The sequence below is a fragment of the Mirounga leonina genome, unplaced genomic scaffold, assembly GCF_011800145.1.
Source record: "Mirounga leonina isolate KUSES-001 unplaced genomic scaffold, KU_Mleo_1.0 Mir_200, whole genome shotgun sequence".
NCBI lineage: Eukaryota > Metazoa > Chordata > Mammalia > Carnivora > Phocidae > Mirounga > Mirounga leonina.
In genome coordinates, this window is record NW_023270503.1 from 8,968,735 (window position 1) to 8,985,140 (window position 16,406).

Here is a 16,406-nt window from a genome sequence, read left to right on the forward strand (position 1 = left end):
AATGGGGAGGCTGAAGACTAAGCAATTAACACACAGTCGGGAGTAGAGGTGCCCAGGGAAATTTCCTACAGAAGCGAGCCTGGCAGATGAGGAGGCTCAGCAGGGGCAAGGCACCGAGGGGGGGCCAGGCAGAAAGCCACAGGCAGCCACCTTTGCACATTGTCTGCTTCTTCTGGAAAGCAGCCCCTCTGGTGGGGGCAGTGCGGCCAGGGAGAAGAAAGTTATGGGGCCCTGGACAGAGAGGCGTCTCCCAGGGGCACCAGAGCTCAGCCCTGGGGAGGGGCGGCCGCTTGGGTCCTGACCTCCCGGCTGGGGAGCTGGTCTCCTGACGGCCAGGAACTGGCTCTGAGGAGCTCATGGTGCTCCGAAGTCACGGCACACACCCAACAAGGCAACGGCAAACACACACCCCATATGGCCGCACACGTCATGCTCAGCGCCACGGCTGGGACACACGCTCAGCCACACACACCACACACAGCGAGAAGCACACCAGCACAGCCGCACATAGAGCTCACACAATATACACACACACACACGCGCACACACATGCACGCATGCACACACGTGTGCATGTGCACAGGAGTTCTACTACTGCCAAAGCTTCCCCAGGCCCCCTCCCGCGTGTCCCCAAGAGGAACCACATCCCTGGAGCCACCTCCTCAGGGAGGACTCTCCCCTCCTCTGCCTCCCCCCCTGCATGACTCACTCCCAGAAGGTAGTGCTGGTGGCTCTGAACCACACTCCAAGCACAGGACTGGGCATCAGGAGACACAGCTCCATGGCCTGGCTCTGCCGCTCTCTGACTGGGAGACAGTGGGGGGGGGGGGATGGCAAGTCACAGTGTCTCTGGGCCACCGTTTCCTCCTCCGTCCAATGGGGTCATAGGAAGACTAAAAGAATGGCGCCTAGGGTGCCTGGGTGGCTCAGTCGGTTAAGCGACTGCCTTCGGCTCAGGTCATGATCCTGGAGTCCCGGGACCGAGTCCCGCATCGGGCTCCCTGCTCAGCGGGGAGTCTGCTTCTCCCTCTGACCCTCCTCCCTCTCGTGCTCTCTGTCTCTCATTCTCTCTCGCAAATAAATAAATAAAATCTAAAAAAAAAAAAAAGAATGGCGCCTACTCGTCGGATTGTGATGAGGTCTACCGAAAGCACTTTGTGAGGTGAGTGATCCCCAGACCTGGGAGCAGAGCCCCAGCCCTCAGGCACGTTGCAGACAACTCAGGGCCGTCTGCTGGAACCCTGGTGAGACAGCCAGGTCTGGTCCGATCCTGATTAACCTCAAGGCAAAACCCTCATCCACAAAGGCCCTCTCATTTCAGCTTTGACTGTTTCTAACACGTGTTAATTCATGTATCCATTCAACAGTTACAGAATCCGGGATGCAAGGTGCTGGGTATGATATTACGACTTGACACCCAGTACCAATGTATGGGGTTCTCCCCACACCCCACCATGCAATCTTCCGACACCAGCTAGGTATCCTACAACTCAATTCTGACACTATTTACCTGGAGATAGCTTCAGATCCCCCAGGTTAAGGGCTCAGTCTTACAAGACTGTCTCCTCTACCACCGCCCCCCTGCAGGTGTCATCTGTGCTTTGACTGACCAGCTGCAGATTGGAGGTTCCAACGCTCCCCCTCCTTGGGTTTGATGAATTCATAGGAGCAGCTCACAGATCTCAGAGAAACATTTTGCTTGCTGGATTACTGGTTTATTATGAAAGGATACAACTCCGGAAGAGCCAGATGGAAGAGATGCATAGGACAAGATCCGAAGAAAGGGCACAGAACTTCCATGCTCTCGGAGCATACCATTCTCCCTGTGTTGCCACATGTTCACCTACCTGGATGCTCTCAGAATCCACCTTGCTGGGGTTTACGGAAATTTCAGTCCATGAGCATGGCTGGTGAAATCATTGGCCATTGGCAATGGCGCACAATCTCCAGCCCTTCCCCTCTACTCTCTCCAGAAGCTAGGGAGGGACTCAAAGTTCCAACCTTCCAGTCACGGTGTTGGTTTCCTGGTAACCAGCCCCTCTCCTTAAGTGACTTAGGGGCTTTCCAAAATTCACCTCATTAACATAAAAAAGACACCTTTTGGGGGAGAAGGGTGAGGGGATAGGGTAACTAGTTGATCAGCATGAAGGAGGGCATGTGATGGGATGAGCACTGGGTGTTATATGCAACTGATGAATTATTGAACACTACATCTGAAACTAATGATGTTGGCTAATTGAATGTGAATTAAAAAAAGGACACTTTTTGCTCTAATCACTGAGGAAATTCCAAGGGTTTTAGGAAATCTCTGTGTCTGAAATGGGACAAAGACCAAATATATATTTCTTAGTATAAGTCACAATATCACACATTTAAAAATGGGCAGTGCCTGGTCTTTGCTCTTGGTGGCTCATGGGCCAACTCAGCATTCTCAGTCCTGGTTATCTGATAGATTCCTGGCCTGGGAGGCTTTTAAAACACTGGCGCCTGGGACCTATCCCCAGAGATTCATAGTCAATTGATCTGAAATGGGGCCCAGGCAACCATGTTTTTAAAAAGGAACCCCCCCCCCCCCCGCCCCGGTGATTCTAATGCGCAGTCCGAACTGAGACCCACCCACCCACCTGGTGGAGAAGTTAGACATACACCAAAAGACAGAATGGGACATTTTTGCAATAGATACACAATAATAAAAGCTAACCTTTACTGAGCCATTCTGTGTGTGTGTGTGTGTGTGTGTGTGTGTGTGTGTGACCAGCACGGTGCCAACTCCTGAGCATATTTGATTTTCCCCCAAACCCAGGAAGGCATGTCCTGTGCATCCATTTTACAGAAGAATAAATGAAACCCAAGCGATCAGGAACTTACTCGGGACAAGACTTCTTCAAAAACTTCTTCAAATGTTGAAATTTGAAATAAGATAGAATTTGGCCCGAGACGGAGAAACAGAAGGATGGGGTGTTCTCGACTGTGTCTGGCTGTTAGAATCCATAACCTGGGAGGCTCTTCAGATGCGCAGGAGCGTGGGCTGGGGGTACAAAGGCACTGCTGACTGGGATGTCCCCCCGCCCCGCCCCGCCCACCGAAGGGAACGAGTGGGAGCTCAGGTCACAGAGGCTGGCGGAGGCCGCATTATGGGAAAAGAACATTTTAAGACAAATAAAAGGTAGAGCTCTTGTCCCCGGCAGGTAGCAATTCCCAGCCCCTTGTCATTATCCCCAGAGGTGTCAGGGATGAGAACAGAATGTCAAGATAGAGTCAGAGATGCTAGATCCTGCCAGAGTTTGTAGGGAGGAAGTTGAAATTACACCCTTAACTTTTTTGAAACATTGAAATGGAAATCAACCACATAACTCTATTCAGAAGTAACAAAGTGTGGAAGGGAGAGTGTTGAACTGGGGGTCAGAGGCCAAGTGCCAAACATTTTGCTCTCTTAGCCTGGGCTCTTGGTCATCTGTCAAATGAGGGCAGGGATGGTTGTGTCTCAGGGTTTTCAAAGCGAGGGCTGGAGATCCAATGTCTCTGAGGGATACTGGCATGGAGGGAGTAAGCGGGGGTCTCCAAGTCCCACCCCACTCCACAACAGGGCACTTCTGTTTCCCTGTTTTCCATATGGGCTGCTATGGAAAGGGGGATTACATGGAAATCTAAACAGAAATCACTAGAATCCCAGACTTCATAAGTCATAGAACTCCTCACTGCAGCCTGCTTTATTGGGGAAAAAATTGCTATAAATACAAACAAAAGTTTAAAATACCAATATGATGGGGGCGCCTGGGTGGCTCAGTCAGTTAAGCGACTGCCTTCAGCTCAGGTCGTGATCCTGGAGTCCCGGGATGGAGTCCCGCATCGGGCTCCCTGCTCCATGGGGAATCTGCTTCTCCCTCTGACCCTCCCGACCCTCCCCCCTCTCATGCTCTCTCTCTCTCAGTCTCTCTCTCTCAAATAAATAAATAAAATCTTTAAAAAATAAATAAATAAAAATAAAAAATAAAATAAAATACCAATATGATGTCCAGTTGTAAGAGCAGAAGACACACCCAGGACTCCACACTGAAGTCCACCTTTCCACAAACTTCCACACTAAACTGCCACTCAGCTTCTCAGTATCACACATTTATTTGAGAAGAGATCCCACCATGGACAATGGGTAACTAGGGTTTCATGCCAGGTGCTAGGGATGGATGCTTCCAGGTGCTTTCCATGTGGTGACTTTTCTAACGCTCCCAATAATTCCTGAGGTAGGCTACTATTTCTCTTCCCATTTTACAGATGAGGACTCTGAGGAAGAAAAAAGCCAAGCCCAAGACTAATCATCTAGTTAGGAAGCCATGGAATTGAGTTAATGCACCTAGGCGGTCACTCCCAAGTCTACGTTCTAGAACATCATGCTGTGAGCTGTTACCACTAAGAGAGAGATCAAGCAGAACAATGGCAGGGGCCTGACCCAGTGCGGGGGCCGGGGGTGGGGGGGTGGCGGAGAGAGATAATGTAAGGAATATACATTGTTTTCTAAACATAAAAACCTTACAGAATAACAAATATTCTAATTAAAATAGAAAATATATTGCATTCATAAAATAGGAATAGAATGCTATGAGAAAGGAAAAATTAGAGAACAAGAAAGAGCTCTAGAAAATAAAAAACAGGGGGGCCTTGGTGGCTCAGTCGGTTAAGTGTCTGCCTTAGGCTCAGGTCATGATCCCTGGGTCCTGGGATCGAGCCCTGCCTGCTTCTCCTTCTCTCTCTCCCTCTGCCACTCCCTCTCCTTGTGCACTCTCTCTCTCTCTCAAATAAATAAATAAAATCTTAAAAAAAGAAGAAAGAAAACTAAAAATGTGACATAAAACACACAACATGTATTATAAAACAGCATCCATCAAATCTTCTAGAAAGTAGGGTAGCAGAGATGTGGAAATATAAGAAAAAAATATATATGATTTAAAGGACACCAGTAGATCGCAATGATTGTCCTGATTCTTTGCTCATTCCAACATCCGGACCTTTTGCCATGTGATTTGGCAATTCGTTCCACTAAGGAGAGCGCCGCCATCTGATTTGCTTTGGGCCGTCAGTGGTGAGGGGTGTGACCAAAGGCTTGAAAGCTCTTACGGGATTGGGCTCTTGCTTCTTTGCCATCACCAGGCCAAGAACATGCCTGGACTAGCCCACTGGCCCCACAGTGAGAGTGAAATACATCCAGAGCCGAATTACACTCCACCAGCCAACCGCATCCTAGATCAGCCCCCACTAACCTCTTCCCAGGTGTATGGGGGGCCCAGTCAACTCTGCCACGTAACCAAGCTCAGCCTAAATCATTGACTCTCCACCACAAATCCATGAGAATGAGTACTTTTGTTTTAAGCCATCGAGTTCTGGGTCCGTTTGCTAAAGTAACATTGTTGCAGCCATGGTTAACTCATGCAGATATTAACCAGGAGCTGGTACCCAGCTAACAGAGAAAATGGAAGGAAAGGAATTATCAAAAACATAATTCAAGTGTATTTCCCAGCACTAAAAGATAAGAACCTCCAGATCAAAGGACCCACCAAGTACCCAGAACAATCCATAGATCCACCCCAAGGCATTCTGTCGTAAAATGTCAGAACCTATGGACAAAGAGATGATCCTAAAGGCTTTTGGCAAGAAATAAAAACAGGTTTCATAGAAAAGAACATGAGTCAGGATGGGTGTAAGGCTTCTCAAGAGCAACACAGCCTACTAGGTAACAGCAGTGAATTCTTTTAAATTCTTGGGAGAAATTGTTTTCAATAAAGAATTCTATACCTAGACACACAATTAAGATATAACTTGGAGGGGGCGGAGCAAGATGGCAGAGGAGTAGGAGACCTGGATTTCGTCTCCTCTCAGGAATTCAGCTGGATAGGGATCAAACCATTCTGAACACCTACAAACTCAACAGGAGATCGAAGAAAAGAAGAGCAACAACTCTCTCATCAGAAAAGCGACCACTTTCTGGAAGGTAGGACGTGCGGAGAAGTGAATCCGAGGCGATATTCGGGAGGATAGATGGCGGGGGAGGGGCCTCCGTCGGCCGCTTCTGGCAAGTGATAGAACCACGGAGCACAAAATCGGAACTTTTAAAAGTCTGCTCGGCTGAGGGACCTCACTCTGGTGGCTAAGCGGGGGGTGGAACCCTCCGGGACAGTGTGGTCTCAGGACCCTCGGGGTCACAGAAAGACCGGGGGTGCCTGAGTGTGGCAGAGCTCCCAGGTAACAGAGCAGGGAAGCCGGCTGCAGAGGCGGAGCCCAGGCGCGGGCTCTCAGCTCGGGGTGGCCATAAACCGTGATCTGGGGCACAGTCGGGCCCCTGCTCCTCCAGCAGGGACCCAACAAGCGGCAGATCCGGGGAGACTCACCTTCCTCCCCCGGGAGGAGCCACGCGGGAACGCACTGCGGGGATCTGCTGGGTTTGGAGACTCCACCCGGGGTCGGGGGCCAGCGATAGAGGCGCGCGGTCGCAGGCCGGGTGAGCACGGAGTGCGGCCGGAGAGCGGGGAGACGGGAGTGACTGACGGCTTTTCTCTGGGGGCTCACTGAGGAGCGGGGCCCCGAGTTCTCGGCTCCTCCGGGGCAGAGATTGGGAGGCCGCCATTTTCACTCTCCGCCTCCAAAGCTGTACGGAAAGCTCGCAGGGAACAAAAGCCCCGGAGAGCAAACCCGAGCAGATTACTTAGCCGGGAGGGGGCAAGGGCGGGGCAATTCCGCCTCCGGCAGAGACATTTGGAAACCACGACAACAGGCCCCTCCCCAGAAGATCAACGAGAACAGCCAGCCAAGACCAAGTTTACCGATCAATGAGAACGGCAGAACTCCAGCGCTAGGGGAATACCGCACATAGAATTCATGGCTTTTTTACCATGATTCTGTAGTCTTTCAAAGTTAATTTTTTTTTTAACTGTCTTTTTTTCTTTTTGAACTTTTCTTTTTCCCTTTTTCAACCAACATCTTATCAATCCCTTTTTTAAAAAAAAAAAACATTTTTATTTTTCATTTTTAGAGTCATATTCTATCCCTTCATAGTAGTTACCCATATTTTTGGCTTATATATATAAGTTGTTCTCTCTTTAAAATTTTGAGATAGTTTCTTCTAACAGATTAAAATATACCCTAAATCTCTAGTATATGGTGCTTTCTATTCCCCTGCCTGATCACATCCTCTCCCTTTTTTTTTTCTTTTTCTCTTTTTCTTTTTTCTTTTTTTAAATCCTCTTCTTTCTTTTTTCAAACAACTTCTTATCAATTCCTTTTATAAAATTTTTTATAATTTCCATTTTTACAGTCATATTCCATCCCTTCATCATATCAACCCTTATTTTTGTACATATATAAGTTTTTCTTTCTTTAAAATTTTGGGAGGCACTTCCTTCTAAAAGACCAAAATACACCCCAAATCTAGTGTGTGGCACTGATCTATATACCATATAGATCATATTTGATCACATTCTGGTTTTCCTTTTGTTGTTGTTGTTTTGATCTTTTTTTTTTTCTTTTTTTCTTTTTCTTTTTTCTCTCTTTCCCTTTCTTATCACACTGCTTCAGGTCTTTTCTGATTTGTTTAGACTATATTTTCTGGGGACGTGGTTACTCTGCTAGCATTTTGTTCTCTCATTAATCTATTCTCCTCTGCACAAAATGACAAGACGGAAAAAATCACCTCAACAAAAAGAACAAGAGGTAGTACCGACTGCCAGGGACCTACTCAATATGGACATTAGTACGATGTCAGATCTAGAGTTCAGAATCATCACTTTAAAGATACTAGCTGGGCTTGAAAAAAATATGGAAGTTATTAGAGAAACCCTTTCTGGAGAAGTAAAAGAGCTAAAATCCAACCAAGTAGAAATCAAAAAGGCTATTAATGAGGTGCAATCAAAAATGGGGGCACTAACTGCTAGAATAAATGAGGCAGAAGAGAGAATCAGTAATATAGAAGATGAAATGATGGAAAATAAAGAAGCTGAGAAAAAGAGAGATAAACAACTACTGGATCACGAGGGCAGAATTCGAGAGATAAGCAATACCATAAGACAAAACAACATTAGAATAATTGGGATCCCAGAAGAAGAAGAAAGAGAGAGAGGTCCAGAAGGTATAATGGAGCAAATTATAGCAGAGAACTTCCCTAATTTGGGGAAAGAAACAGGCATGAAAATCCAGGAAGCACAGAGAACCCCTCTCAAAATCAATAAAAATAGGTGAACTCCCCGACATCTAATAGTAAAACTAACGAGTCTCATAGACAAAGAGAAAATCCTGAAAGCATCTCGGGAGAAGAGATATGTAACCTACAGTGGTAGAAACATTAGATTGGCAACAGACCTATCCACAGAGACCTGGCAGGCCAGAAAGGACTGGCAGGATATATTCAGAGCACTAAATGAGAAAAATATGCAGCCAAGAATACTCTATCCAGCTAGGCTGTCATTGAAAATTGAAGGAGAGATAAAAAGCTTCCAGGACAAACAAAAACTAAAGGAATTTGCAAACACAAAACCAGCCCTACAGGAAATCTTGAAAGGGGTCCTCTAAGCAAAGAGAGAGCCTAAAAGCAACATAGACCAGAAAGGAACACAGACAATATACGGTAACAGTCACCTTACAGGCAATACAATGGCACTAAATTCCTATCTTTCAATAGGTACCCTGAATGTAAATGGGCTAAACGCCCCAATCAAAAGACAGGCTAACAGACTGGATTAAAAAACAAGATCCATCGATATGCTGTCTGCAAGAGACTCATTTTAGACCCAAAGACACCCCCAGATTGAAAGTGAGGGGGTGGAAAACCATTTACCATGCTAATGGACACCAAAAGAAAGCTGGGGTGGCAATCCTTATATCAGACAAATTAGATTTTAAACCAAAGACTGTAATAAGAGATGAGGAAGGACACTATATCATACTTAAAGGATCTATCCAACAAGAAGACCTAACTATTGTAAATATCTCTGCCCCTAACATGGGAGCAGCCAATTATATAAGGCAATTAATAACAAAAGCAAAGAAACACATCGACAACAATACAATAATAGTGGGGGACTTTAACATCCCCCTCACTGAAATGGACAGATCGTCTAAGCAAAAGATCAACAAGGAAATAAAGACTTTAAATGACACACTGGACCAAATGGACTTCACAGACATATTCAGAACATTCCACCCCAAAGCAACAGAATACACATTCTTCTCTAGTGCCCATGGAACATTCTCCAGAATAGATCACATCCTAGGTCATAAATCAGGTCTCAACCGGTACCAAAAGATTGGGATCATTCCCTGCCTATTTTCAGACCACAATGCTTTGAAACTAGAACTCAATCACAGAGGAAAGTCGGAAAGAACTCAAATACATGGAGGCTAAGGAGCATCCTACTGAAGAATGAATGGGTCAACCAGGAAATTAAAGAAGAATTTAAAAAATACATGGAAACCAATGAAAATGAAAACAGAACTGTTCAAAATCTTCCGGATGCAGCAAAGGCAGTCCTAAGAGGAAAGTATATAGCAATACAAGCCTTTCTCAAGAAACAAGAAAGGTCTCAAGTACACAACCTAACCCTACACCTAATGGAGCTGGAGAAAGAACAGCAAATAAAGCCTAAACCCAGCAGGAGAAGAGAAATCATAAAGATCAGAGCAGAAATCAATGAAATAGAAACCAAAAGAACAGTAGAACAGATCAACGAAACTAGGAGCTGGTTCTTTGAAAGAATTAACAAGATTGATAAACCCCTGGCCAGACTTATCCAAAAGAGAAGAGAAATGACCCAAATCAACAAAATCATGAATGAAAGAGGAGAGATCACAACCAACACCAAAGAAATACAAACAATTATAAGAACATATTATGAGCAACTCTATGCCAGCAAATTAGATAACCTGGAAGAAATGGAGGCATTCCTAGAGATGTATCAACTACCAAAACTGAACCAGGAAGAAATAGAAAACCTGAACAGACCTATAACCACTAAGGAAATTGAAGCAGTCATCAAAAATCTCCCAAAAAACAAAAGCCCAGGGCCAGATGGCTTCCCAGGGGGAATTCTACCAAACCTTTCAAGAAGAATTAATACCTATTCTTCTGAAACTGTTCCAAAAAATAGAAACGGAAGGAAAACTTCCAAACTCATTTTATGAGGCCAGCATTACCTTGATCCCAAAACCAGACAAAGACCTCATCAAAAAGGAGAATTACAGACCAATATCCCTGATGAACATGGATGCAAAAATTCTCACCAAAATACTAGCCAATAGGATCCAACAGTACTTTAAAAGGATTATTCACCATGACCAAGTGGGATTTATCCCTGGGCTGCAAGGTTGGTTCAACATCCGCAAATCAATCAACGTGATACAATACATTAACAAAAGAAAGAACAAGAATCATAGGATCCTCTCAATAGATGCAGAAAAAGCATTTGACAAAGTACAGCATCCTTTCTTGATCAAAACTCTTCAGAGTATAGGCATAGAGGGTACATACCTCAATATCATAAAAGCCATCTATGAAAAACCTACAGCAAATATTATTCTCAATGGGGAAAAACTGAGAGCTTTCCCCCTAAGGTCAGGAACGCGGCAGGGATGTCCACTATCACCACTGCTATTCAACATAATATTGGAAGTCCTAGCCACAGCAATCAGACAACAAAAAGAAATCAAAGGCATCCAAATTGGCAAAGAAGAAGTCAAACTCTCACTCTTTGCAAATGATATGATACTTTATGTGGAAAACCCAAAAGACTCCACCCCAAAACTGCTAGAACTCATACAGGAATTCAATAAAGTGGCAGGATATAAAATCAATGCACAGAAGTCAGTGGCTTTCCTATACACCAACAACAAGATGGAAGAAAGAGAAATTAAGGAGTCCATCCCATTTACAATTGCACCCAAAACCATAAGATACCTAGGAATAAATCTAACCAAAAAGACAAAGGATCTATACTCAGAAAACTGTAAAATACTCATGAAAGAAATTGAGGAAGACACAAAGAAATGGAAAAACATTCCATGCTCATGGATTGGAAGAACAAATATTGTGAAGATGTCAATGCTACCTAGAGCAATCTACACATTCAATGCAATCCCCATCAAAATACCATCCACTTTTTTCAAAGAAATGGAACAAATAATCCTAAAATTTGTATGGAACCAGAAAAGACCCTGCATAGCCAGAGGAATATTGAAAAAGAAAAGCAAAGCCAGCGGCATCACAATTCCGGACTTCAAGCTCTATTACAAAGCTGTCATCATCAAGACGGCATGGTACTGGCACAAAAACAGACACATAGATCAGTGGAACAGAATAGAGAGCCCAGAAATGGACCCTCAACTCTATGGTCAACTCATCTTTGACAAAGCAGGAAAGAATGTCCAATGGAAAAAAGACAGTCTCTTCAACAAATGGTGTTGGGAAAATTGGATAGCCACATGCAGAAGAACGAAACTGGACCATTTCCTTACACCACACACAAAAATAGACTCCAAATGGTCGAAAGACCTCAATGTGAGACAGGAGTCCATCAAAATCCTAAAGGAGAACACAGGCAGCAACCTCTTTGACCTCAGCCGCAGCAACTTCTTCCTAGAAACATCGCCAAAGGCAAGGGAAGCAAGGGCAAAAATGAACTATTGGGACTTCATCAAGATAAAAAGCTTTTGCAAAGCAAAGGAAACAGTCAACAAAACCAAAAGACAACCGACAGAATGGGAGAAGATATTTGCAAATGACATATCAGATAAAGGGCTAGTATCCAAAATCTATAAAGAACTCATCAAACTCAACACCCAAAGAACAAAGAATCCAATCAAGAAATGGGCAGAAGACATGAACAGACATTTTTCCAAAGAAGACATCCAAATGGCCAACAGACACATGAAAAAGTGCTCAATATCGCTCAGTATCAGGGAAATCCAAATCAAAACCTCAATGAGATACCACCTCACACCAGTCAGAATGGCTAAAATTAACAAGTCAGGAAACGACAGATGTTGGCGGGGATGTGGAGAAAGGGGAACCCTCCTACACTGTTGGTGGGAATGCAAGCTGGTGCAGCCACTCTGGAAAACTGTATGGAGGTTCCTCAAAAAGTTGAAAATAGAGCTACCATATGATCCAGCAATTGCACTACTGGGTATTTACCCCAAAGATACAAATGTAGGGATCTGAAGGGGTACATGCACCCCGATGTTTATAGCAGCAATGTCCACAATAGCCAAACTGGAAAGAGCCGAGATGTCCATCGACAGATGAATGGATAAAGAAGAAGTGGTATATATATACAATGGAATATTATGCAGCCATCAAAAGGAATGAGATCTTGCCATTTGCAACGACGTGGATGGAACTGGAGGGTATTATGTTGAGTGAAATAAGTCAAAAAGAGAAAGACATGTATCATATGATCTCACTGATATGAGGAATTCTTAATTGCAGGAATCAAACTGAGGGTTGTTGGAGTGGGGGGTGGGGTGGGAGGGATGGGGTGACTGGGTGATAGACACTGGGGAGGGTATGTGCTCTGGTAAGTGCTGTGAATTGTGCAAGACTGTTGAATCTCAGATCTGTACCTCTGAAACAAATAATGCAATATATGTTAAGAAAAAAAAAAAGAAGAAGAAGAAGAAGAAGAAGGTAGCGGGAGGGGAAGAATGAAGCGGGGGAAATCGGAGGGGTAGACAAACCATGAGAGACGATGGACTCTGAAAAACAAACAGGGTTCTAGAGGGGAGGGGGGTGGGGGATGGGTTAGCCTGGTGGTGGGTATTGAGGAGGGCACATTCTGCATGGAGCACTGGGTGTTGTGCACAATGAATCATGGAACACTTCATCTAAAACTAATGATGTAATGTATGGGATTAACATAAGAATAAAAAAAAAGATATAACTTGAATATAAATATTTTTTAGATATGGAAGGATTCAAAAACTTCACTTGGCACACCCTTTTACTTAGTAAGCTAATAGATGACATGCTCCAGCCAAAGTGGGACATGGATCTAAAAAAAATAGAATCCAGGAAACAGGAGATTCGGCACAGAAGGCTAGCAGAGGAAACTCCTAGGACAAAAACTTTGCAGCAGGCCTCCGAGTCATAGGTCAGATGGAAACAAGAAATTCAGGGCTCCAGGAGGGAAGAATTCAGGGAAACAGGAGGGATTGATAGATGAGCTGATATAAAAGACAATGCTTGTGAACAAAATATTGATAATAATGATACAGCAGATCTGATGCACCATTTGGGAAAAATTTTAAAAACAATGCAGTTGAGGGGCACCTGGGTGGCTCAGTCGGTTAAGCATCTGCCTTCGGCTCAGGTCATGATCCCAGGGTCCTGGGATCGAGCCTTGTGTCTGGCTTCCTGCTCAGGGAGGGGTCTGCTTCTCCCTCTCCCTGTGCCACTCCTGATTGTGCTCTCTCTCTCTCTGTCAAATAAATAAGTAAAATCTTTTAAAAACAGTGCAGTTGAAAATGTGAGGTGCTTGTTACCTCTGGGTACATCTTTCCGGGTGGTTAATACTAGATGTCAGTGACAGACAATAAGAGTTTATTTCTTACTCACATCATGCTCCTGTATAGGCCAGCCAGTCCTCCCTTTGGAGGACCCCATAGAACCCACAGCCAGCAAGCAAGGTCTCCTCTCCTCCCTCATGAGAGATAGAAGAGGCAGACAGCCTTTTCAGGGCCCTAGCCCAAAGAGAAAACTCTAGTTGCACACCGCCTACCTAACTGGAACAGAAGTGGAGAAATGTATGGAGCAGACAGACCATCTGAAGAACACCAACTTTCTTTGCCACAAGAGGAAAAAAGTATGAGGAAAAAAAAAATCATAACCCATTGCTTGCCTCTCAGCATCATCATCATGCTCTAGATTTGACTAAAACGTACAGTCTATCTGTATAAGGAGGAAGGGACAGAAGCGAGGTGGGCATCAGAGTGAAATCCTTGCCTACCATAGCGGGAAGTCAATAGATGGTATCTATAACTGATAAAGCCAGAAACAGCATCGTACTCCCATTACTTAAAAATACGAAGGCGCACAGCAAACAGGACGCCGAAAGGGCTAAAAATAAGCCATCCCTGTGAAAAGCAAGAGTAGGAGAAAGGGTGAGGAAAAGACTGTGCTTTCTTATAAGCCTTTTGGTATTAAAAAAAAAACCTTTTTATTTGCAGATATATTATTTGGACAATTTTTAAGGCAAACCAAAAACAAATGCTAAAAATAAAATCCCCTGCATTTGCTAATCATTAAGGACTGCTCAGTTCTGACCTTCTAAGGTTCTTGAATTCTAAGCATCTAGGGGAGAAAGCTTGTGTCACAGTTGAGATTTGTCTGAATGCAAACTGTCGTAGGCCCTGGACAGAGAAGTCAAAACAAAGAAAGGTCACCATGTCGTTCTGAGCACATGAGGTCCTCGTGCGATCTCATACTTGAGTCACAGCCAAGGGAATCTGGAATGGGCAAGACCCGATCCTGGCACCGAGGAAGCTTCCGGAGGCCTCTGGGACCCCACCAGACCTGGCACCAGCCTCCCTGGAGCTCTGGGGAAGAACACAGCCAGTTATGCCCCACGAGCCCCTGGCAGGTACGGTGGGCACCAGCTCTAATGAGAAGTGACAAGTACAGTTACTGGAAAAACATCCCAGCCTAGAGCTCAAGCTGCCCAGAGTGGCTGGGGGGCTTCTCAAGCTGTCAGGAGAGTCCCCACACACTTTGATGCCACAGCCAATCAGGTCTCGAACATTAGCATCTCATTAGCATAGGCTGAGGTCGACCTGGGACATGGTGCCCAGCCCAGCTTTGGGTAGAGGGGAAACTGAGACCCCAGGTGGACGGAGGGAAGGAGTCCAACAGTGGCATCCCACTCCATAGCCCTGTCCTGTGTCAGAGGAGACCCAGCAGAGCCCTGTCCTCAGTCTGGGCACAGACGCTGCCCCTGCTGTCTTCCCAGAACACTCTCCCTAGTATCAGGAGAGAACGAACAGAAGCCCCGAGAGGCCAAGGGTCTCACCGAAAGGGGTCAGGCCATTCCTGGCTTCAAACCCTTCAGAGGCTGCAGATGACATCAGCCGTGGCCCTCCAGCGTTTGGCCCCTGCATCCTGCTCCCGCCTCATTGCTCCCTAGCCCTGGTCCTAGCTCCGCGGTCCCTTCCAGGTGAGGCGAATCTAAGCCATGCTCACTTCTGCACAACAGGATGTTTCCTGATGGTGAGAACCCGAGACCGAGAAAGGGTTTTGCTTGCATTAAGGAGGGATTCCCAGCCATGCCCGCAAATCCCTCTTTCGGGGATTTATCCCCACTTGTCCCCTGCCAGCAAGAAAAGCAGTCAGGGTGCTCTGGTCCCCAACCCTCATGAGAAGAGGGGCCCGAGGGCTCCCCCCTCGCCTCCATGCAAAATATACCTGGGCCACCCCCCACCAAGCGCCAGTCTCTGTGTTCAGGGGAGGGACAGGAAGGATGGGTCAGCTTGTGGAGGAGGGACATACTGGAGGGCCTCGGGACTTAGCTGGGCATGGGAGACCGGAGTTCTAGGACGGCTCCATGACTGGAGGGCAGGTGTGTGTGCGAGTGTGTGTGTGTTTGCACATGTGTGTGTGTGTGCACGCGCGGGCATTACCCCAGCCCAGTTCCTCCCATCTCTAGCCTCAGTTCCCCTAACTGAGGTGGGCAGGGTGGTGCCGGCTGTGACATTCTCATAGGGCCCTTCCCACTACCACAGGCTGACTCTGGGCTTCCTCTTGGTCCCCATTTCCACAGAAACCATGGTGAGTGGAGCTGAAAGGTCACTGGCTACATCCTCTGTTCCCAGGCAAAACAGCCCTTGAAAGATTGCAGAAAGCTGTCCAACCCCACAGACTCCAGGAGCTGGGCCGAGGAAATGGGCTTGGGAGACCTTCCATGCAGGTGCCTCTCACAGTTCCTCTCCCCATGGGGAGATTCTCCCAGAAGCACACTCCCATAGACACCAGGAGAGATGCTCCATGCTGAGCACCAGACACCGGATGGATGAGATAATCATAAATCCACAAACTGCAACAAGATAAAATTATCATTATATGACGTTAAATTATTAATTAGCACCTCCAAAAAAAGACAGCACCACCTGGTTTTGAATCCTGGAAGCTGTCTTTCTGAAAGCAACAGAAATGTCAAAATAGTTTATCAGTGCTCCACATCGTGGGTGTGGCCCCCCATGTCTGTGGCTGCCAAAATCGTGATGACCAGGGGTCCTGCCAGGCTAGGCCCAGTGGGGCCAGGATTATCCAGTTTAGATGAGCAACTTGGGAGACCCATTTTTATAGCTCGGGAAACCGAGGCAAAGAATAAGGTAGAAGGACCACAGAAGCTGGGTTGGGGCAGACTGAGGCATTTGTGTGC